This window comes from Portunus trituberculatus, chromosome 44, assembly GCF_017591435.1.
Source record: "Portunus trituberculatus isolate SZX2019 chromosome 44, ASM1759143v1, whole genome shotgun sequence".
Lineage (NCBI taxonomy): Eukaryota > Metazoa > Arthropoda > Malacostraca > Decapoda > Portunidae > Portunus > Portunus trituberculatus.
In genome coordinates, this window is record NC_059298.1 from 27607628 (window position 1) to 27633587 (window position 25960).

At 39.5% G+C, this 25960-nt stretch overlaps 1 protein-coding gene across 11 annotated transcripts in view; it reads right to left on the reverse strand.

Moving 5' to 3' along the window:
* The window catches only part of LOC123518916 (glutamate receptor ionotropic, kainate 2-like), a 342671-nt gene that overhangs the window by 160573 nt on the left and 156138 nt on the right, over positions 1–25960 (reverse strand). The gene's annotated exons all lie outside the window — the stretch shown is intronic.

Below are 25960 nucleotides of genomic sequence, written 5' to 3' on the forward strand. Positions count from 1 at the left end.
GAGAGAGAGAGAGAGAGAGAGAGAGAGAGAGAGAGAGAGAGAGAGAGAGAGAGAGAGAGAGAGAGAGAGAGAGAGAGAGAGAGAGAGAGAGAGAGAGAGAGAGAGAGAGAGAGAGAGAGAGAGAGAGAGAGAGAGAGAGAGAGAGAGAGAGAGAGAAAACACACATATTGAAATACGATACATTATGACACATAAACCAACATGCTTACACACAGAGACGGACAGACACAAGGACACACACACACACACACACACACACACACACACACACACACACACACACACACACACACACATACACACAGAGACCAGGTTCGCGGCAGAAGGAAGCGAAGTAAGGCCAATAAACAAAACATACATCAGGAAACAAGGAAAGGCTTTTTGGCCCCCGGCTGAGTGACATATGAAGGTGGTGGTGGTGGTGGTGGTAGTGGCGGGTGAGGTTGATAATGATGATGAAGATGTGCCGGTGGTAGTGGAGGAGAGGGAGGAGGAGGAGGAGGAGGAAGAGGAGGGAAAGGAAGAGGAGGAAACGAAGGTAGATGAGAAAGAAGAAAGAGAAAGAAGAGAGGGTAGATGAGAAGAATGAGGAGGAGGAAGAGGAAGAGAAAGAAAAAAAATGGATGATGATGAGGATGATGATGAAGAAGAAGGAGGAAGAAGAAGAAGAAGAAGAAGGAGGAGGAAGAAGAAGAAGAAGGAGGAGGATAAAGAAGGAGGAAGAAGACGAAAACAAAAAAGGAAGAGGACTAGGAGGAGGAAGACGAAGAGGAGGAGGAAAAAGATAACCAAAACGAGAAGGATGATAAGAAGCTAAATGATCGAATTACTGAACAAGAGAATAAGGAAAAAATAAATAAATATCACATGAAAAAAATATCGTAAGAAAAAAACATAAAAAAAAGAAAAGAAAAAAGACTAAAAAAAATGTTAAGCAACCCCGAATTGACCAGCAGAAGGAAACAACAGCTGGAACGTACCGGGATTAAAGGCTTCAACTCCAGACCAAACCACCAAACCAAAGACACACTACATCTCCCAAAGCCTCTTCACCTCCTGGAAGCTTCAGTGGCCCGCTAGCGAGGTTCAGGATAGAGGGGGCAGGGAGTACAAGAAGAACACAAGAGTGAGCCAGAGTAGTAGGTATGGCAAGGCACAGAACACAGGTACAATATGACTGGAATACTGTGCTGTGTGGTATAGCTAAAGTGAAGTGCCTATGTGAGAGTGTTTTGTCTTATGAGTAACCACGTGTTATAGACAAATAGAGATGACAGATGGACAAGGTGGCACTGTACTAAGGATCGTGATATTGCTAGGTTGAATATACAGGTAAGAACGTTCTGCCTTAATCCTTTCAGTACTGGGACACATTTTTTACCTAGAGATTTATATAATTAGACCATTTTATTGACATTAGGAAGGGCCTATAGAGGTCAGAAGATTAATTCCCACAGGCTTCACTATTTTAATCCCACACATAAATTTCTGAAGCTGTAAAGAATCACCAAATAGCAAGCAGAATGAATATGGAAACGCGTCCTGGTACTCAATGGGTTAAAAGTAATCTCGTGATAGACAAATTAATGGAAGGGTTGAAGGAAAGATAAGGCGTGGTAAGCTGTGTTGTTTGACGTTGCTAAAGGCCCAGTGCATAAATTATAACCTATTGTCGTAGAAGTAACCACGACACATAGAGAAATATTTTGGATAGGGATGGTAGCTGGATATATGCTGGTTCGTTGTATACAAGGACTGGAAGATGTAGGTATGATGAGTTCTTGCAGCTTCCTTTATTCTACTGTCCATATATTTTAATTAACGTCTTTAATACTGGGACACATTTTAACAATGAGATTTGTGTACCATTAGACCATTTTATTTACATTAGGATGGGTCTATGGAGGGCAGAAGATTAATGGCCACAGTCTTCACTATGTTTATCTCCAAGTGAGTTTCTGAAGCTGTATAAAATCACCAAATAGTAAGCAGTATGAATATGAAAACGCGTCACGGCACTGAAGGGGTTAATTCCAAGAGACCAATATCCTCCTATTTTCTAGTGTGGAGGAATGACCAAAGACCACACTATATTGAAAAAGCATGTTTATTATTACCGCTGCTCAAAAACTACAGAATGCACTCAGGTGTACAACGATGCTACACATATTTATCTTCCTCTCCCTCGTCACTACACAGCCTCACCGGTACAATCACTGCCAGAAGTCTATTAATAAGTCCCGCTCACTTCCATTGTCTTGTATTTTCCCTCAACCTTAGAAACTCTGATCTGGTGACTGGACAAAACATGAAGCAGCACCAGATCGCTTCCTTCCTTCTTTCCTCTCTCTCCTCACAAGACACTGACAGTCACATAAGTTTAGTCACGCCCAGAAGTCAATTAATCTATCTCATTCACTTCCGCTGCCTTCCTGAGACCTTCGATCCTCTTCCTTGCAAAAACCTGGTAGCTGATTGACTGGCATTGAATCACAGGAGCTACGAATGAGCGAGAAATTACTAAAAACGTTGAAAATATTGATGCAGATTAACTGATTATGAACTATGGGCTCTAATTTAACTACCACCATACCTGATTTATCCATTTATTTATTCTTCTCGTCTGTCACCGTGCATTTTTAGCCCCTTCAGTGCCATGATGCGTGTCCATATTCATTCTGCTTACTATTTGGCGGTTTTATAAAGGTTCAGAAACTTATGTGGGGATTAAAATAGTAAAGATTCTGGCCATTAATCATCTGACCTTCATGGACCATTCCTAATGTAAATAAAATCGTCTAATCATACCTAAATTCAAGGTAAAAAAAAGCATCCCAGTACTAAAGAAGTTAAAAGCATGGAGTTATTCTTTTAATGTATCGACAATTTTGTAGGTGTAAATCATACAGACCTGCAGAGAGAGAGAGAGAGAGAGAGAGAGAGAGAGAGAGAGAGAGAGAGAGAGAGAGAGAGAGAGAGAGAGAGAGAGAGAGAGAGAGAGAGAGAGAGAGAGAGAGAGAGAGAGAGAGAGAGAGAGAGAGAGAGAGAGAGAGAGAGAGAGAGAGAGAGAGAGAGAGAGAGAGAGAGAGAGAGAGAGAGAGAGAGAGAGAGAGAGAGAGAGAGAGAGAGAAAACCTATACCCTCTCTCTCTCTCTCTCTCTCTCTCTCTCTCTATCTTCTTCCTTCCCTCCCAACCCTCCTTGCCAACTCCTTCCTCGCCGCCATCTCTTTTTTCATCGTGTTCTGCTCCCCTGTCCTTTTCTTTTCTAATCTCTCCTTCGTTTTCTTTCTCTTCCGTACCTCTCCTTCAATTTCTCAAAGGCCCCGGGCGGTGAGGGGAGCAGTGAAGGGAGAGGAAGCGGTGTATGTGAGGGCAGGAGGGGAGGAAGTGGGTGGAGGCTCCTGGCTGGTAAGGGGATATGTTCCTCCTCCTCCAGGCGACGGCAATGCCCTCCACCTCCACTTCTTCCTTCTGCTTCATATCTTTCTCTTCTCTCATCTGTGACCTTCATCTGTATGTGTGTGTGTGTGTGTGTGTGTGTTTCTGTACCTGTGTCTGTTTCTGTCTGTGTGTATCTGTCTACTTGCCTGTCTCACTGTCTCTCTTCCTCTCTATATACTTGTTTGTGTCTCTTTTTCCTTTTTGTCTGTCTGCCTGTCTGTCTGTCTTGTTAGCTTCCCAGTTATTATAACCCCACTCACACCCTCATAAACCAACCCACCCACATACCCACACACACACACTTCCCCTGCCTCGCAAAACCCGGAGACAGAAGGGATGGCAAGCACCAACAACATGAGGCAACAGTAGTCTTTCCCTCGCATCCCCTCTGGCACGACGCGGAGCATGTTGCTTCCCTCCACCCTGGGAAGTAAGGCAATAACCAGCCGGCGTACAATACTCACTCACCCTGCATACAGAGTTACCGGCCATGCAAAAGATTGAACTGTTGATGTGAGTAGTCGACAGTTTCTCCTATACTGCTAGCGGGTTAAGACTCGTACTGTGAAATATTGCTCTCTCTCTCTCTCTCTTAAGGATTATTTACAAAGGGCGTGTAGATGATTGGTAATGTGATCTCTTACGAGTTTTTTCTTCTTAGTGATGCAGATTCCTTGTTAAACTGTTACTAGAGTCATGGAAATAGTCTTGAAAATCTCGAAATTGCTTTAAGAATATAATAGCAGCCCGTTCAATGTAAGAGGTAAGTTAGTAAAATGTTTTATAATGCAATCTTAACTAACCTAACCGAACCCAAACTAACCTAACCTAACTCAACCCAGCCCAACCCAACCTAAAGTAATTTAAGGATTTATCGTCACCAAACGTTTCAATACTGCAGCACTTAATGAATATCTAATGTGAAGCACCATGTCACCTACCTTACCCTAGTGAAAAACACCCGGGGTCACTGCATATACATAGCTACTCGTACTATGCTTGTAAATGTGAGATATAATAACGTGCGCGGGAAGAAAAGCTATTTCAAGAATCCTTCATTCCCTCTCATGGTGATGGATTTCATAAGCGGGTGGTGGGGTGCTTGAGTCCTCCAAGATACACGTCCACCTCATTCAAGTTATGCAAAAATCTTGGTAACTTTACACATTCTTTGCCGTTCTCGAGAAATCCGTTTTCCAGTGTTCGTATGAAAGGTATGCAAGCGATTCACAGATGTGCGATGACGTGATGGGAAGGGGAAAGAATAATGTGGCTTTGCTAAATGTGACGAGAAGGTTATGTGGTTGTGTTTTCTTTTTACACGGACATAAAGAGATTGACAGGCAGACAGACACACAAACAGAAAAGATAGACAGACAGACGCAGACACACACACACACACACACACACACACACACACACACACACACACACACACACACACACACACACACACACAGAAAATATAGACAGACGGACGCAGACACACACACACACACACACACACACACACACACACACATACACACACACACACACACACACACACACACACACACACACACACACACACACACACCTAGGGACATATATTGGCAGACAAGACCGAGAAGAGGGCAAGAGGAGTTTCAGCAAACCAGAAGAAAAGTTGGACTTTATCGTACAATCTTTGGGATGAAAGTGCAACGCTGGAAAAGGACGGTGGATGAGATTGCCAAGAATCAGAGAATTTCAATCCTGTGATGAAAGGAAACTTCTCTTCCTGTTACGTTATTGGTGGAAGGAAGGAGGGGCGGCTGCTGAGAGTTGAAGACATCGGTACATGATTAAAGAGAAGTCCAGGAGAAGTGGACGGGTAACTGGCAACTAAGGGAGGAGGGGAGGTAGTGATAGTGGTTGGTAGTGGTGGTGGTGATCGCTAGGTGGCCAGAGGAAGGCTTGGAAACGTATGTATATAGCATATGAGCCAGTTTTCTGAGACGAGTGAAAGTTATACAAGGAATGTCCTGAACTCAGAGAAAGGTAGCGGGAGAAGTAGAAAGAGGCGATGTCTGTTGTGCGTGGCAAGAAAGAACACGCGTGCCATGACTGCCACTAGTAATGATCTGGAAACAGCAGCAGTGATGGGGTTGAGCTCGACATATCAGTTCAATAGTAGGTCAGGAGTTTCGTCTCATTTCTCCTCTCCCTTCGTCCAGGCCAGTCAGTCTCCTTTAAATTTCTCCCTCGCCCTGGCCGCTCTACTACAAAAAAAATCTTCCTCCGTCACGTCCGCTCTTCTAAAAATTTCTTCCCTCGCATCCTCCTGAATCAATATATTGTATCTCCAACCTCTTCAATACTTTCCCCATCAAATACGCATAGAGGCAGTTTTTCGTGCACACTTTTGAACGGAAAGAGATGAACAAGTTGAATGCTAAGGGTGTAAGGGTGGAGGCGTGAGGCTGTCAAGGGCCATAAGTGTTGATTGGCCAAGACCGAGGATATTAAGGCGATGGTGTCACTGATGCAGAATTACACAATAGAGGAACAGACAGGCAGGAACGTCAGGCTTCATGTGGTGGCGGTTGTGTAGTGAGATGGTGGTGATGTGGATAGGTGGTAGTGGTGGTGGTGGTGGTGTAATGATGTGGGTTGGTAGTAGTAGTGGTAGTGGTGGAGTGGTGAGGTAATGGCGGCTGTGGGATGATAAGTGTGGTGGTGGTGTGGCAAGGTGGTGGTGGTGGTGGTGGTGGTGGTGGTGGTGGTGGTGTGGTGAGGTAGTGGCGGGTGTGGGATGAGAGTAAGGCGATGGTGTGGCAAGATGGTGGTGGTGGTGGTGGCGTGGGGAGGGAGCGGTGGGTGAGGGACGAGGTGGTGATGGCGCAGTGTGTCGAGGTGGTGGCGCTGATGGTGTGGTGAGGTGGGGAAACCGCACCACTTTAATTTTGTTTCTCTTATGTAAATGAAAGCAGCTGAGAGAGAGAAAAAAAGTGAAATAATACGAAAAAATGAACAACAATAGGTAATTTATGTCTTTGTGTGTGTGGAATTAGTCTCAAAACTCTATGATTTTAACATTTCCAAAGTGTTCAAAATGTTTATAATATTTTGCAAAACACGTGAAGTGGGAACATGAATAAACACACACAAAAAAAATTCAACCAGCAAGCCACAGAAACACAAAAAAAACACAACATAACACAAGAGAAACGTTAGAAGTGAGAGACAAATGATAAAGTGATGAAATAGACGACTAAAACTTGTGATGAAGGCTTAGAGAGAGAGAGAGAGAGAGAGAGAGAGAGAGAGAGAGAGAGAGAGAGAGAGAGAGAGAGAGAGAGAGAGAGAGAGAGAGAGAGAGAGAGAGATGGATGGAGAGACAGAGTGAATAAGTACCACGAGAAAGGGAGATAGGAAGAAGAGGAAAATGAGGAGAAAGGACCAACACAACGGAGATAAAAGACAGTCAAGCAACAGACACTAGCAACAAGAAGAACGAGGAACGCTTTACAGACTATCGTTCTCGGCACCAACACGAGGAGGCGAGGCACAGATGAGGAACACAGAGCCATCAATGTAGCATCAAGGCGCACGGGACACTAAAGGAGAATTCATGGATAGCGCGAGTAAAGCGTGGAGAATTGTGGATCTCGTCTGCTGAATACCCACCCAGAAGAGCCCACGCGCGAGGATGTGTAAGCGGAAGAGAACGTGATGAATTAAATGTGCGGATTAAGTGACACGTTGAACTGCAAGGCGTGGGAGGCTGGAAATGAGATGACTCGAACATGTTAAGGGGAATGAGTGTGCAGGAGCAGATAGAGAAACTGGAGGCGGAGGAGGAAGAAGAAGAAGGAGAAGAAGAGGAGTAGTGTAGCAAGTGTGAGTGAGCGAAGATCAAAAGGAGGACAAGGAAAGGAGGAAGGTGAGATGTAGTAGGTAAATTACATGATGTGAAATGAAAATAAAAAGAATATAAGGTGATAATGAGATGCAGCAAGTAAAATAGAGATGATTGAAGATGTAAAGGAGAAGAGGAAGGAAAGGAAGGTAAAAGAGAGGTGCAGCAAATATGAAAATAAGCCGCAGTAAAAAGGAGAACGAGAATGGAAGTAGGAAACACTAAAAAATATAGAGAAACACCACGCGGAATTTATATATGCAGGAAGAAAACCAGAAAGAAAGGAAGAAGCGAGGTTTGGCAAGTAAGTGTTAGTATACAGGCGGGTTGAAAATATATAAAAAGGAGTTTAAAGTTACAAATATGAGAATGTGCCACAGAAAATTCAAATAGGGGAAGACAAGAAGAAATCGAGACCCTAAGTATATAGTATATAGGTAAACTACAGTAAAAAAGATAGCGTTTTAAATTAAGGAAACACCACAGTATATATAATTAAACGAAAAATAGGAAAAGGTGTGTTACAAAGGAAGATGAATAAAGAACGATGCCAAATTAACAAGTGACTGAATTGATTGAAAGATGCACCATGAAAAAATGAAATATAAACTGATGGAAGAAGAAAAGGAAAAGGAAGAATTGCAGTGAAAGAATGATCAAAGTTAGAGGAAGACGAGAAACCAAATTTATGTATGACAGAAGAGATGTAGATATACTTGGGGAAAAATGAAAAGAGATGAGACAAAGTGAAATGATGCAGGTGGAATCAAAAGCTTTTCGTCTCATCAATTCCCCTCCTCGTACTGACTGTATTCAATCTCTTTCTCTTTCTCGCCGCAGGAATGTTTCATCATCTTACTCCAGCTAGAGTTAACCAGTACTCTCAATCTTCCATGCCTTTCTCTGGTAAACTCTGGAACTCACTGCCTGTGTCTGCATTTTCAACTTCCTATGACTAGACTTCATCTAAGAAGGAAGTTTCAAGATATTTGCCCCAGTCCTTTGTCGAACTCAATCGGTTCTGTGAGGAGACTGGCGACTGAGTGGGCCTTTTCTCTTACCTTTTTGTTGCCCTTGCTCAGTTTTCTCTTCTCACATAAAAAAATAAATAAATAAAATGCAGATGTAAAATTAAAGGAGAGTGAATGGTTTTAGAGAAACATTGCAGGGAATATATTAGAGCTGAAAGCATACAAGGGGAAGGGAAGGGACAAAGTGAGGTGTAGCAACTTCTGATCTTTCACTTGTTTCTGATTGGGGCAGAGAAAACCTGGTTTTGTTCAATGCCTCAAAAACTCAATTTCTACAACTATCTACTCGACATAACCTTCCAGACAACTATCCTCTCTTCTTCAATAACACTCAACTTCCCTCTCCTCTACATTAAACACACTCGGTCTATCCTTCACTAAAAATCTAAACTGGAAATTTCACATCTCTACTCTTGCTAAATCAGCTTCCAAGAAGTTAGGTGTCCTATGGCGTCTTCGTCCATTTTCTCTCCCTCCCAGCTGCTTGCTCTGTACAAGGGCCTTATCCGCCCGTGTATGGAGTATGGCTCTCATGTCTGGGGGATCCACACACAGCTTTACTAAACAAGGTGGAATCTAAAGCTTTTCGTCTTATCAACTCTTCTCCTCTAACTGACTGTCTTGATTCTTTAAGTCACCGCCGCAATGTTGCATCTTTATCTGTCTTCTACCGCTGTTTTCATGCTGTCTGCTCTTCTGAACTTGCTAACTGCATGCCTTCCCCCTCCTGCGGCCTCGCTGCACAAGACTCTCTACTTCTTCTCATCCCTATTCTGTCCATCTTCCTAATGCAAGAGTTAACCAGTATCTTCACTCCTTCATTCCCTACACTGGTAAACTCTGGAACTCTCTACCTGTGTCTGTATTTCCACCTGCCTATGACTTAAACTCTTTCAAAAGAGGAGTGTCAAGACACCTCTTACGTTAACTGGACCCTCCTTTTAGATTTTTTTGTTTTTTCTCTTTCTACTTTCCTCTTAACAGGGCCTGGCAACCAGCGGGATTTTTTTTTTCCAACACTTTGTTTTCCCTTGGCCAGTGCCCTTGTAATGTAAAAAAAAAAAAAAAAAAAAAAAGTGTATGAGTGAGTTAAAAGCATGATAAAACACTAAATTGATATTGAGAGATACACCACAATACAAAATGTTTCTTGGAAGAACAAAGGGGGGTAAGAAAAAGAGAAAATGAAACAAAGCAAATACTTTAAGTGTCCCTTCAGTACCATGACAGGTTTTCATACTTATTGTGGTTAATATTTGGTGATTTTATGCAGCTTCAGAAACTTATGTGTGGGGATTACAATAGTGAAGACTCTGTGCCTTAATCTTCTGACCTCCATAGACTCTTTCTGATGTAAATGATATCGTTTAATCACACCCAAAACTCATGGTAAAATTGCATCTCAGTACTGAAGAGGTTAGGGAAGCATAAATGACTGAAAGATACACCACACACACAAAAAAAAAAAAAAAAACTATACTTAGAACAGAGAGAGAAAGAAAAGGAGAAAATGGGATCAAGCAAGTATTTACACGAGTTGATGAAAGAAGAAATTGAACACTGAATTAATTGACAGAAAACTTACTAAGATGCCAAGACCACCACCACCACCACCACCACCACCACCACGACCTTATCAGAGAAGAAATTAAAGGCGAGAGCAACAAAACAGAATCCAATGACTCACTTAGACACGAGGGAGCAGCGAAGTCAGAATTGCTTGTCAGGGAAAGGAACATGGGAGGAAAAGAGAGAAAGAGAGAGAAAAATAATAAAAAGAGAGAAAAAAGGATAAAAATAAAAAGACGTAGCAAAGACACTCTTGAGACAGAGCGAGAGAAGAGACGAAAGAATGAGAAAATAACTGTGAGAGAAATATATATGAGATAGCAAGGTAAAAATGGTGAGGAGAAGCGACACGAAGGAAGGAAAGGGAGATGCTGTGACAAAGACGAGTGTGGATGTCTCTGTCCTGACTTTCTCGCGGGGGAACAGGACGTCAAAATAGGTTTTATTTGATTGGTGGGATGGTCAAGGAAGATTGGGAAGAGGAGAGGAGGCGCCGAGTGAAGAAAGTGGTGGTATTAGGAGAAGAAGGAGAAGGAGGAGGATCAAGAGGAGGAAGAGGAAGGGAAGACAAAAAAAAAAAAAGAAGAAGAGGACGAAATCGGAAAGTGCGGAAGACCAGGAAAATAAAGGAGGAAGAATTAGGAAACAATGGACAAGTGGAAGAGAGAAGAGAGAAAAGAAGAAAGTGGTGGAATTAGGAGAAGGAGGAGGAAGGAAGGAGATATAGATAAAAAAAATGGGAAAAACAAAGAAGAGAACAAATTACGAAAAAAAAATGGATAAGTGAAGGACATTGTAAAGCCGTGGAAGAGCTAAAGGAAGAGGAAATGGAAGAGAAGAAGGAAGAGGAAAGAAAGAGAGGAAATAGGAGAACGAGCAAGACAAGGAAAAATAAAAGAAATTACGAAACAATGGAAGAAAGTGAGAAAAGGAGAAGATTGGTGGGAGAGAAAACTCGAAGGATGAGAAAAATAGCGAGGAGGAAATAGAAGGAGTGGAGGAAAAAGATGAATGGGTGGGGAAAATAGACGGAAAAGATGAAAACCGGTAAAATAAGAATAAGATTAGACACAACACAAGAACGAAAGAGAGAGAAATCAAAGGAAAATATGAAAGAAAGAGAGGAGGAATAGAAAAGCAAAGGTAAGATTGAAAAAGAGGGAGAAAGGGTAAGTGGAAGAGAGCGAGAGAGAGAGCGAGAGAGAGAGAGAGAGAGAGAGAGAGAGAGAGAGAGAGAGAGAGAGAGAGAGAGAGAGAGAGAGAGAGAGAGAGAGAGAGTGTCAAAACTAAAGGAGCAACGAAGAAGGAAGGAGGAACGAAAAGAAATAAAGGAAAGAATTTTAATGAAAACGTTGACTGCAAATATTTTTTACTGGAAAATGTCAAGGTTAAAAGAAAAAGGGAAGAAGAGAAGTAACAGTAACAGAGAACGGATGGAAGATGGAATGAATACAAAGAGAGAAGGAAGGAGGAATAAAGAAACTGATACAAGAAAAGAAGGGAAGAAGGAAGAAACGATGAAAAGAAAGGAAGGATGGAAGAAAGGAAGGAAAAATTGAAGGACGGTTATATAGAAGGAAGAAGAAAGAAAAAAAATGACAGCAGGAAGGAAAAGAGAAAAGGAATTTATACAAGAAAAGAAGGGAAAAAGGAAGGAACGATGAAATAACGGATTAAAAAAATAGAACAGAAGAAGGAAGGAATGGAGAAAAAAGGATGCAAGAAAGGAAGATAACATTTAAGGAAGGAAAGGTTGAAGGATGAAAAAGGAAGAAGGGATAACAGAAAGGAAAGAGGAATAAATGAAGTGGTAGAAAAAATAATGAAAGAAGGAAAGAACGATGAAATAATGAATAAAAACAAAATAAAAGGACGGAAGAAAGAAAGAACGAAAAAAAAGGAAGGCTGCAACTAAGGAAGGTAAAATTGAAGGAGAGAAAGATTGAAGGATGAAGAAAGAAGGGACAGCAGGAAGGAAGGGAAAACACAAGAACACAATGCCAACAAACAGCTGAACTGGAAGAATGAAACAGGAAATCTGGCGTCACATGTACCAAACTCTCACCATTTCTCACACATGAACTCTTTAACAGTAACGGCGGCCAATGCGGGTCATGGCACTCCCTCCCCTGAGCTGGGAATACTTGCTAGTGGTTGCGGTTTGTGTTACTTTAACGGAGGGAGGCAGTGGACTTGTACAGCCTTCCAGTGTAGAAACATCGTCGGAACAAAGTAAATTAAGGGAAGCTGCAAGAAGCCATGATAGTTTCGGTATTAATCCCTTCTGTACCGTGATGTGTTCCCATATTCATTCTGCTTACTATTTTGGTGATTTTATACAGCTCTACAAACTCTTGTGGGGGATTGAAATAGTGGGGACTCTGGCTATTAATCTTTTAACATAAATAGATCTTTCCTAATGTCAATAAAATGGTCAAATTGTACACAAAACTCATGTTAGAAATATATTCCAGTACGGAAGAGGTTAACGGAGGGAGGCAGTGGACTTCTATGGCCTTCCAGTGGAGAAACAACATCGGAACAAAGTAAATCAAGGGAAGCTGCAAGAATCCATGAGAGCTATACGTGATAGTTCCGTTATTAACCCTTTCTGTACAGTGATGTGTTTCCCTATTTATTCTGCTCACTATTTGGTGATTTTATGGAGCTTCAGAAACTCATGTGGGAATTAAGATAGTGAGGACTCTGGCCATTAAACCTTTGACCTCCATTGATCCTTCCTAATGTCAATAAAACGGTGAAATCGTACTCAAGTCTCAAGGTAAAAATGCGTCTCAGTACTGAAGTGGTTAAATATACCTATCTACTTCTACCTATCACTCTTATCCATGAATTTATCTTATCTTCTTTTGAACCAAAGTGTGGTGTGCCGTCTCACTGGGGAAAAAATAACCATCATTCATATTTACATTTTCAGTTGATTTAGTTGACATTGTAAAGGCTACGTATGTTTGACTCAGGGACTGGCACCTTCACTGGAGTCTTCTCTATTTTGTACTCACACCTTTTGCTGGCCTTGGCAAAGTACGTGTGTTTACAGCAGCACGCTTGCCATTAGTTAAGTACAAGTAACAAAAGACAAGATGAAGTAAGATAAGATTAAGTGCAAGTAAGAAAAGGATATAATAGTTTACTTAAAAGAGAATAATAAAACATGAGCGCTAATGAGATCAATGAAGTACTTAAATCTAGATATATACATTCCTAGGTTTAAATTTCAATGTAGATGATAACAGATGCAATTTTAGTAGTAGCAGAAAACATGTAAATTTTTCATAACTATCAAATAAAGGAGAAAAAAACAAGGAGAGATCAGAAAGCAAAAGAAAATGGAAAAAGAAACGAAAAATAAGAATATCAGAAAAGAGAATAGAAGGAAAAGATAAAAGAAGAGTAACAGGATAAAAGGAAGGGAGCCTCTATTAGAAGTAAATGACTCGGAATGAGATAGCGAGAGGAAGAGAGAGAGGAAGAGAAAGAGAGAAGAACAAATATGACAGAGAATATGAAGGAAAGAGAAGGCAAGGAAGGAACGTAGAAGTGGGAAACGGAAAACGGATGATTGGTGGAAAGAGGGGAAGGGAGAGAGGCAGAATAACATTTGGCATAGAGAGGCACGGAAGAGAGGGGAAGACGGAGCATGAAAAAGAGAGAAAGGAAGTGTAATGGAAGGGAGGAGAGGAACAAGGGCGAGGAAGATGAGATAAATAATGCAGTGATAGACTAACCTTACTCTCAGATGTGACTGTATAACAAGAAAAGGAGTTTACGTATGATTCAACACCGCACACACACACACACACACACACACACACACACACACACACACACACACACACACACCTGACCTTTTAGCTTAATTCAGGTTAATGACAAAACCTGAGTAGAAATTAGCAGAATACACGAAAAATTAGAAAGACAACAGAAGGAAGGGCAAAGGTCGCGGAAAAACCAACAATGAGAAACAACACGGAATAAGTAACGAAATAAAAAAAAAAAAAAAAAAGGTTGACATTTTACGGACATGGCAATAAAGAAAGTAATGAAAATACTACTACTACTACTACTACTACTACTACTACTACTACTACTACTACTACTACTACTACTACTACTACTACTACTACTACTACTACTACTGATAATAATAATAATAACAAAAATAACAATAATAATAATAATAAATATAATAATGATAATAACATGAAATGAAAATAGTGATAAAGATAATGATAATAACAATAATAGAACTAATAATAATAATAATAATAATAATAATAATAATAATAATAATAATAATAATAATAATAATAATAATAATGACAATAATACTACTAATAATAGTAATAACAAAGAGGAAGAAAGAGAAGAAGAAGAAGAAGAAGAAGAAGAAGAAGAAGAAGAAGAAGAAGAAGAAGAAGAAGAAGAAGAAGAAGAAGAAGAAGAAGAAGAAGTTGATGAAATAAAAAAAAGAAAAAAGAAAAAAAGAAGAAGAAGAAGGAAGAAAAGAAGAAGAAATAAGATGAAGAAGATGAAGAAAAAAAATACAATTTTGACAATACTAATGATGATAAATTAGATCACCATCACCACCACCACCACCACCACCAACAACAACAACAACAGCAACAAGACCAAGAACAACAACAACAACAGCAACAACAACAACAAACACCAGCAAACTAACAAAAAATATATTAATAAGAATCTAACACATCTCTTAGCGTCACAGTCCAGGAGAGCAAGTAAAGACGACCAAGTATTTAATCCAGAGAAATAAATACGTGTTATTGAACAGAACGTTGTGAATAAAGGAGAGAAGCAAAGAAAGGAAGAAAACGGGAGTCATCTTGCCCAAGGTCACACCGAATAACAATACCAACAATAACAGTAACTGGAACAAAGGAAGAGTGAGAGAGAGAGAGAGAGAGAGAGAGAGAGAGAGAGAGAGAGAGAGAGAGAGAGAGAGAGAGAGAGAGAGAGAGAGAGAGAGAGAGAGAGAGAGAGAGAGAGAGAGAGAGAGAGAGAGACTGTTTTTCTCATGGCGAATGGTAATTTATTGTTTAATTCTCATTCTCTTTCTCTCTGTCTCTCTGTCTCTCTCTCTGTATTTATATAAAAGATGTATATAAGGCTACTCCTGTATAATTTGATGTAGTTAGACCGCAGGGTGTGGAGGATGTCTGGGTGGCAGTTCAAAGTTGTAAGTTTCCTACAATAATTATTGGATGTCTTTACCGACACCCTAAGTCACTTTCTTGTACATATGACTACATATCTGATGTTATAAAATGTGCCATTTTAAAATGTAAAGACTTTTATGTGTTAGGAGATTTTAATGATGATTTTTTAGCAAGTAATTGTAAATTGAAACAAATTATTGCAAATGCAAAATTAACTCAAATAATTACCAAACCCACGAGGATAACCTCCACTTCTGCAACACTATTAGATCTGATTGTGACCAACAAACCTGATTCTGTAATAAGCTCTGATACACTTCCATGTCATGTAGCAGACCATGAACTTGTCACTACAACTATCAACTTACGAAAGGCTAAGCGAATACCTACTGTTAAAACTTTTCGTGATCTAAGTAGCTATATGCCCGAATTTGTGTGTGACTTACTCTGTCAGGAGAGTGCCAACTTGAATAAGATATTTTCCACTGACGACTCTAACACGCAAGTTAACATTTTTAATGAATGTTTCAATAGATGTCTAAATATATGTGCTCCTCTAGTGACTAGGGAGGTAAAGAGGCTCCCCGCTCCATGGATAAATCATGATTTACGAGATAAGATGCAGGAAAGGAACACCACACTCACTTTCCTTAAAAATGACAGACAAAATACAGACCTTCAAGTGAAATACAAGGAACTAAAAAAACAAGTAAAGCAATTGATCTGCAAATCCAAAGGCGGATTATTATAACAAAAACTAGAGAATGATAGAGGTAATACAAGTGCTATGTGGAACACGCTAAATCAACTTGTACCAAGAACTAAAAACAAAACCTGTCCATTACTTATAAATGACGAAATAATAATTAGTGATGAAATAAACAAATTTAATAGATATTTTGCAAATGTTGGCAAAGAAACTTTTGAAAATTCACGACAAAATTTACCTAGATAAGACAGTATTGCACAACTTGATGCATGTGACATCATAAATCCAACATCTGACAAGTTTAGACCTCAACCAACTGATTCCCATACAATTATACTGGTGCTGAAACAACTGAGAAACTCTTCCGCACATGGCTCAGATGGCATTCCTACCCGCTTCTTAAAAGAATCCTTGCCAGTAATTATAACGTACCTGACATGCATTATCAATACTTCGCTAACGACTGGGATATTTCCGTCGTCATGGAAACATTCAATAGTCGTCCCTATTTTTAAAGGTGGTGATGCAAGAGACCCCAAAGACTACAGACCAATATCTCTCCTGCCCATTATTTCTAAAATCCTGGAGAAAGTTGTAACATCTCAACTAATCCGATATCTTGAAGGAAACCATCTCCTTAGTAATACACAGCACGGCTTTAGAGCTGCGTTATCTACCGAAAGCGCTCTTTTAACACTTTCAAATAAACTATAAGAATATTGATGAAGGTAACTTGTCATTAATTACTCTGTGCGATTTGTCGAAAGCATTTGACAGTGTACATCACGAAATATTACTAAAGAAACTAAAGAAACTTAAAATAGACACTTTTTGGTTTAAAGATTACCTTCGTGACAGAACTCAATCTGTTCGCATGGACAGACATGTTTCAGAAAAGCTAGAAGTCCCCTTTGGAGTTCCTCAAGGATCAGTGCTTGGGCCTATCTTGTTTTTAATATACGTGAATGACCTCGCAACATACGTCTCTGACTGTCTTGTCATCCAGTATGCTGATGACACGCAATTTATTCATACAGGAAACATAGACAGAATTCAAAACCTAATTAGCAGAGGAGAGGAAACATTATTACAAGCGAAAAGGTACTTCAACCTGAATGGCCTAATGCTTAACACAAAGAAAACCCAGTGCATGTTTATTGGAAGTCGAGGAATGACATCCCAGATTCCACAAAACATCCACTTGCATGTAGATGATAGTAACATCATCCCAAGCATCTCTTTGAAGAACCTAGGTGTATATTTTGACGCTCACTTGACTTTTGACACGCACATAAACAAAATAAGTGGTAAAATATCTAATATCATCATGTATATAAATCGCATAAAAAATCATTTTAGTAAAAAGGCAAGAATTACAGTCGTGCAGTCTCTTGTATTAAGCAAAATTAATTATGGAATTAAAATATGGGCACCGCAAATAAAACACACGTGATACAAATCCAAAAGCTGCAGAACTTTGCTGCAAAGGTTGCACTGGTGGCGGTGCCAAACGTGACCATGTGACGCCATTCTTAAGGGAACTCGGTTGGCTGAAGGTTAACAAAAAGTACGAGTATGAACTAGCAGTAATAACATATAATATAATAAAGGGAAAAGTACCGAGTTATTTATTCCACTTGCCATACGTAAGGGACATGAGCACAGTTCCCACCAGACAGCAACATCAACTATACGTCCCTAAAGTACGCAGCACTATGGGGGCAAAATCCATGCTTATGGCAGCACCTACACTCTGGAACAGCCTCCCTCTCTCGATAAGGAATGCACCATCGTCATCATCTTTTAAGAAGCATTTGCACAAATATCTTTTTAATAACCAGTTTTATGAGTAGACTTTTAGTTTTTTATTAATGTATTTTAATGGGACATCTTTTTTTAGAAGGAATTTAACTTTTAAGTATTTTACTATTATATTTTAGTCATCAGTTAATCTTAAGTATCCTATTGCAATATTTTATTTTTTACTTGACTCCTTGCTGTAGATAAAGGCAAGATCATTTAAATTTATAGTAATTATACTTATTTACCCATGTATGTGCTTTATAAATGTAAAGAATAACCATTGTCAAATGGAATAAACTTCTGAATCTGAATCTGAATCTCTCTCTCTCTCTCTCTCTCTCTCTCTCTCTCTCTCTCTCTCTCTCTCTCTCTCTCTCTCTCTCTCTCTCTCTTCTCTTCCTTCTGTCCTTCTGTCCTTCTGTCTCTTTCCTTTTCCTTCCTTCCTCCTTTTCTTCCTTCTGTCCTTAGTTTCTGTCTCTTTCCTTTTCCTTCCTTTCTTCCTTCCTTCCTTCTCTCCTTGGTTATATTTTTCCATGCTTTCCTTCCTCTTTTTCTTACTTTACTTTTTTTGACTCTACTTTTTTGTTCTACTTCCTCACTAATTTTATCGTTATTTTTTCTTTACCCTTCTCTCTCTCTCTCTCTCTCTCTCTCTCTCTCTCTCTCTCTCTCACTCCAACCTTGGTTATCTGTGTCCCTTCTTCTGTACCATCAATCTCTCTAACTAATAGCGCAGATTAGTTACCAAAAGAACATAATAAGGATATGTTGCTGTTTCGGACTACCTTTGTATTTCCTCCGTCTCTCTTTATTTTTCTCTCATTTTCCTCTTTTTCTCCCCTTTTCTTGCCTCCTTTCCGATCTTCTTCTTTATATCTCTATCCCTTTTCTCTCTCTCTCTCTCTCTCGGAACCTCGCAAATCATGTTTATCAACGCTGGAAATGGAAAAACTTGGCGTACATACACAGCCAGGAACGCCACGCCGCACCATCCTGCCGCGCCTGGCCAGTGGGAAGTGTTGAGATCGGGCGGAAGGAGCGGGAGAAACTTACACAGCTCCCCACCGCCCGAGGAAAAATTAATATTTGTTAGAAATCCACAAAAGTTACGATCAACGACTGACAGTGAGAGGAAAGTTGAGTGTATGTGGGTGGGTGGGTGGTGGTGGTGGTGGTGGTGGCGGTGGTGTGTGTGTGTGTGTGTGTGTGTGTGTGTGTGTGTGTGTGTGTGTGTGTGTGTGTGTGTGTGTGTGTGTGTGTGTGTGTGTGTGTGTGTGGAGAGAATAGTCGGGAGAGAGAGAGAGAGAGAGAGAGAGAGAGAGAGAGAGAGAGAGAGAGAGAGAGAGAGAGAGAGAGAGAGAGAGAGAGAGAGAGAGAGAGAGAGAGAGAGAGAGAGATGGACAGATGGACAGATGGACAACCAGAAAGACAGACAGACAGACAAATAGACAGACAAATAAACAGAGAAACAGACAAACAGGCGGAAAGGCAAACGAAGAGAAAGGCAAAAAAGGACAATTGCATACAAAACCAAACCAAAAGATAAGAAAAACAAAAAAAAAATATAAAAAGAAAGGGAGAAGGGTAAAGGAACAAGCGAGAGAAAGAAAAACAGAATAAAGAAGAGAAGAGGGAGAAGAAACACAGTATCAGGCGAAGAAAAGGAAAGAAAACAGAGAAAGACGGAGAGACGAAGGGGAGGAAGAAGAGGAACACAGTATCACATCTAGGTAATGAATGCCTGACGGGGCTGTAGGTAGAAGCAACTCCACCTGTACACATATTCTGAATCCACTCGTGTCTTAGCCGCCTTACCTGGAGACTCATTAGACGAAAGGTCGCAAGGGAGGATAATCAAGCTAAGTTACCGCACAAATAGGACTGAGATTGCTGCACAGTGGTCAGGCTTAGCGGTATTTTCAGAAACGCTTCCTCTTTCACCGCGACCATTTTCAGAGGCTATAGAGACGATTAGCTGGGTTCTAAAGTGTATTTCTCTTGTTGAAAATGCAGAAAATATGTTAAAATGCCATTGGGATTACAGAAACATCCTCAAAAAAACAGTGTCACTTCAATTAGAGCTCTTTAAAATAGTGAAGGTGTGGGTGGCGTGGAAGTGTTTCAGAATTTGGACCTTAAGGCGAGTGAGGTCCCGTGTGTGTTTTTCTTCCTTTTGATGATGAAGAAACTTGACACCTCCATACAAACACAGGCTAACTAGAATATGTTGTGGCATCTTCCTTGTCACTAATCGATTTTTTTCATTTTGTAGGTCATAAAGCAACCGGTCACTTTCCTTTATCGTTAGAATAGTTGAAATGTAGCGTGTTACTTTCCTATTCAGCAATAAATCAGCAGCCCTTTTTATTGTTACTCTTTTCCAGTCATCAATATGGTATCTTCTTCACTTACTGTGTCAGAGTTAACTTATGAGTATTTCTATCAATTGACGTTTAATTTTCTGTCAATTTTAAGATATATACGCCCATAATATTGTCCATTTTACTCTTTCTTAGTCATTAATACGGTATCTCGCTCACTTCTTGCCTCAGAGCTGAGTTTTATGAGTATTTCTTTCAATTGACGTTTATTTTCTGTCAATTTTAAGATATCTACGTCCATTATATTGTCTTTTTACTCTTTTTAGTCATTAATAAGATATCTTACTCACCTCCTGCCTCATAATTTACTTAAATCATTTCTATCAATTGTCGTTTAATTTACTGTCAATTTTAAGATATCTACGTCCATCATATTGTCTATTTTTTTTCTATTTGCTTATCGTTCTCTTCATATCTTCCTAGTAAGAGATTCCTTCTGCTCACTTCATTCAAGTCTACTATTAACAGTGAATACTCAGTGATTAGAGACAGTCTTGCATTATATTTTCATGAAAGATTATTAATTTTCCTTTCACTTCATCTTGCATTGTATCTTCTCAACCAACAAGAGAAACTTATTACTCATCTGTCTTACTACTGCACATTATTACTCTCTGCATTTGTGTTAATTATCGTTGTTTCCATTGGCAACTTTATTTTTGTTTGCTTTTGATTATGAATGTACAATAATTACAATGTTAAACGTATCTTTGCATTATATACTCTATAAATATCCAAGTCCTCCTGATGCTTCCATTTTGCTTTGTATCTCCATTTCTGGCAGTTTCAAATCCAATGAGCTTTCTGACTCACAAGTTACCTCATTGCTGATTTAAAACATTCCTTCACCTTCAACACAGACACCGAGGATTTCGTTTAATCTTCTTCAGAGACTCGGATGACCAGCTGTGCCGAAGAGTGATGGAGATTCTTCCTTGTTTCTCTGAGTTAGACTTGATTATGTACGTGATAATAAAATGGAAGATACTTACACTAAGTAGGTACAGTCTCATACGTTCATGGTAAGAAATAGAGTGCTATGAGAACAAACAATTTTCTTCATGTTCCTGTATAATAAAGTGGGTGACGTGGGTGGTAAATGGTATTGATATGTGCGAACTAATACGTGATAAGACACTGTATTAGGCAACTACAGCATCATGCATGGTAAGAAGTCGAGTGTTGCTGGAATATCAAAAGAGAAACTACGAGGAGCCACCAGGCAGACACGTGGTAGACTCACACGACAAGAAATAATTATATACGAGTGGAACCATGCGCGCTTTGGGATCTGAGGGGTCTCCTAGCGCACGGGTTCGAATCCTGTCCACAGTTCGAATGTAGGTTGGGCTTCCTCACTCGGGGCAACGGTTTCCTAGCGGGTGGGCTTTGAGATAGGAGGTACCCCAAAAAAAGTATCCCCTTTACCCCATAAAGTCCCGTGAAAAGCCCACATGGTATGGTATGGTGTAAATAAAAATAGACGGGCATGTTTCATAATATAAGGACTGCTACGTATAAGCCTGACGGTTTTATTATAGTCTTATGACATGCACGCACTTCTATTCCATGTAGTATTTCCTCTCAAAGTTAAGTAGTATTGTGCTCTGACACCCTCCTTATAAGACAACATTTAACGGCACATAAAAGAGAAAAGAAAAGGCAAATACAGTAGAAATAAATGCAAACAGTACCCAACTTTTTACCATGAATAAAACGTAATACTACATGGAAGCTTTTTTCAACCCCTTCAATACTGTGACACATTTTTACCTTGATATTGGAGCACGATTAGACCATTTTATTAACATCAGGAAGCATCTCTGGGGTCGGAAGATTAATGACCACACTCTACACTATCTTAATCCCCCCCATAAGTTTCTGAAGCTGTCTAAAGTCAACAAATAGTAAGCAGAATGAATATGGAAACACGTCATGGTACTCAATAGGTTAATCACAAAGTCAACGAATGGAAAAGAGAAAACTAAAAATACTAAGATGACAAACAACACCAGTAAGAGTTCAAGAGACATGCTTTTACTTTCTGGCTGGCAGTATATCCTTGGTTACATGATATAGTTTGGTGAAGATAGTGGAGGGTTAAGTAAGGTGTCCTCTAGGGTAGACAGTGAGGTAATGTAAACGGAACAGGGCCGGATAGAGGCAAGGAAGCTGAGGAGAGTGTTACGTGAAAGCGCGAGAGAGTAATGGAAAGTAAATAGAGTGTTGGATGAGTGAGAGGACGTACAAGAAACCGGAAAAAAGAGCATGGAGTGTAGAGAAGAATAGGGGAGAATGAGGGAACAAAAGCAAATGGACCAGAAAGAAGTTTGAGGGAAAGATAAGTAGAAAAACGAAAGGAAAAGAGGCCAAGGAGTGGTGGGTGAGGGTAAAAGAATGATGGAAGAATAAGAGAAAGCAAAGGAGAAATGTGAGAGTGTTGGGATGAGACCAGGAGAAGATAAACTAAGAAGACAGTGTTGGGTGAATTACAAAATAAAAGGGAAAAAGTTTGGCTGAGAATAAGGGAAGAAGCTGAGGAAAAAAAAAATTAATGTGGGCAAAATAAAAGAGAATAAGAAGAACGCTGGATAAAAAGCAAGGGGAGAAAAAAGACTTATAAGACAATATTAAGTAATACAAAAGAGATGAGAAAAGGAAAAATGTTGAATAAGAAAAAAAGAGAAAGAGGCGTAGACAAAGACGAAATTAAAGGAAGAGAAGATACCAAGAAGAAAGTGAAAGGTGAAAATAAAAAAAACAAGAGAGATGGTGAAACTGAAGTAAAAGACTGAGAGAGAGAGAGAGAGAGAGAGAGAGAGAGAGAGAGAGAGAGAGAGAGAGAGAGAGAGAGAGAGAGAGAGAGAGAGAGAGAGAGAGAGAGAGAAGATAAGAGAAGATAGTGTAAGATGACAAGAAGCAAAAGAGATGGAGAAAATAAGATAAAAGACTAAGGGCGAGAAAGAGAAAGACCAGAGCAAGGGTAAGAGAAGGCAAGGCAAGCAGAAGGAGAGGGGAGGGCTCGGGGCAGTATGGGAATTCGGCTTCAAAAAGGTCAATACACATGTTGGCATCACGAGGCCAAGTGGCGGGAGGGTAAACTTGGGAAAATTTTCATGTGACACTGTGTAGAACATCGCTGGGTGTGTTGTTCTGGGAGAGGGCGGCGGCGGGGGATCTGCTAAGCTTGTCAGATGTTTGGCTATACCGGTTATCCAGCGACGGACAAGGCCAAGCTCTGTGTTACCAAATATAGTGTTAGATGAGCGGCATAGACGTTGCTTTCCGGGATTTTGCTAAACTAAAGAGGCGTATAGAAGCAAGTTTTGTGACAGGTAAGAAACCAAGCAGTGTTTTTAAATGGATAGGTAAATGAAAGGAGCAGACTCAGTATCCAGGGTTAGTGCCTTTAAAATATTGAATACATTTATAGATATATATGATGCTGAAATGTAAGTTAGGTATGTTTAAGTATATGGACTCTCACATATAGGTCAGATGACTTCGCAATATTTTTCTTTATATTCTTAGGCTCGTCAATGTTCATTCCTCATACTTTAACAAGATCTATCTAGGCCTATTGGAAGTAATTGTTGTTGGTTTTAAAAGTGTTTTCCTGCTTTTAGTGATAGATTAACAATACTCATGAGAACCCGACTGCTATTATGCACGCCAAACTCTCTTAACTATGACAATTCGAGTAGTTTGTTCAGGAATAACATTATAGAAGAGGATCATGACGATGGTGATGTTGACTATGGCCACCACCACTACCACCATCACCGCCAATGTCATTATTAGAGCATCACAATAAACCGTCATTATTGTGTTTTATTCATTTGGGTTAATCGTTACTGTTTCATGTCCTTTAATGCACAGCGTAAATGTTCCGATGCTCAAACAACGCTTATGCATCCAGTTGTTAATTAATGCACACTTTCAGATTTGCATATTTTTCACTTGTTTTGTATTGCATGGTAAGATTAATAATAATGTCTCTCAGGAACAATACACATATATTGTCCACATCTCTCCTACTTAATGTATCTAGTTGTTAATTAATGCACCCTTTCAGATTTGAGTATTTTTCATTTACTTATTGTTTTGTATTGCATGGTAAGATTAATAATGCTGTCTCCCAGGAATAATACACATATATTGTCTATATTTAGTGTATCCTTTCCACTTTTAATTATCTGTTTTCCGTCGTGTAATAAATGTTGCTCTTTTACCGAGAAATAACAAATATCTTTCTTTGTATTTTTGGTATTGCAAAATGAAAACTGCTCATTACTGGGGAACATCACACTCACTTCATCTATATTACTCTTGCTTATCATTTTCTTTCCGCCTTTAATCAGCTGCTTTCTGTGTTATAACAAATGCTGCCTTTTACTGAGAAATAATACGTATGTATATTACCAGCATTGCACACCAACTGAACACACGAGTATCTTTCCTTCCGTGTCTCATAGTGGTATTGTTTCTCTCTCCAATGTAACCTACATACTCGATACCCCAGTACTTTTTTTTGTTATATATTTTCAGATTAATTTCAGTTAATATACAATATCTAAGTCCATTACTTACAAAATACTTACAAAACTATAAGATCTCTATCATGTATTTTATTCCTTACATCATTAGTGCCTTTCAGATCATACATACTGACTAATTTCATCACAAACTTCCTACATCTTCCAAATACATACCTTTTAATCACTAGAATTTCTTGGTATCACACTCAATAACTAATACAAACACGAACTTGCTGCACCACCAAGTTATAACCACTCTACATTATGACCTGTTTGCATTATTTCACCCTAGTCTCTTGGTTCGTACACAATATCTATTTCCCTCACGATCTCGGTATACCCTCAAGATATCCGCAGGTGGTGTGATATTCTCGAGTCTTCGTCCCTTGGCTTTCCCACTCATTCATTTGCACATTAATGGATTCAAGGGGTCATGCATTTTTTTAAGCATGTGAATGAAGACTTGCATTTCCCTTTGTGAGGTCCTGCTCAGAGTCCTCCTGTCCACCACTACCACCACTATCATTATCCTCACCACTCTCGTCATTATTAGCACCTCCACTTCCACCACAGCTATTGTTCTATTATGGTCACTACCACCACCACCTCCACTGCCACCACCATCACCGCTACGCCTGTCATTATCACGTCTATCTCCATTACAACCATTACGATTAATGCTGCCATCACCATTTTCACAGGTAACACTACCAACAGCACGACCATCAACACTAACATCACTTCAACTTCCGGCTTCACCACCAGCGCCATCGCCACCACTACCTCCACCAGTATCACCAAAACTTCTGTTCTTATCAAACATATATAGGATGTCAACGCTAACTAACATGTCATCACAAAAATTCACTTATATTCATTTGGATGCAAAGTGGAATACACGAATTAACGCACTACTGGATTCTATTGTTACACTATCTATTTCATCTCATCCTTTACTTACTGTTATTGTTGTTCTTTTCGAAACACGACTTTAGTTTTACATTAAAAGAAATCAATCTCAATATTTAGTATCAAACATATTTTTCTCAACAAGTTACTGGATTCTATTGTTACACTTTCTATTTAATCTCATTCTTTACTTATGTCTATTGTTGTTCTTTTCAAATCACGACTTTAACTTCACATTAAAAAGAAATCAATCTCAACATTTAGTACCAAACATTTTTTCCTCAACTAGTTATTTTTCTTATCGAGTTTTGTCTATGTCTAATACCTAGTAGTCGACTTAAACTATACTTGAGAACTACTTTACTTGCACAACTACTACCAAAAGAGCACTGCAGACATCCAACTCCCTGGAACCTGGAAGCAAATTTTCCTCAATAAGTAAATCTATCACTCAATAATCTTCTCTCAATTACAAGTTTCCCATAGGTAAA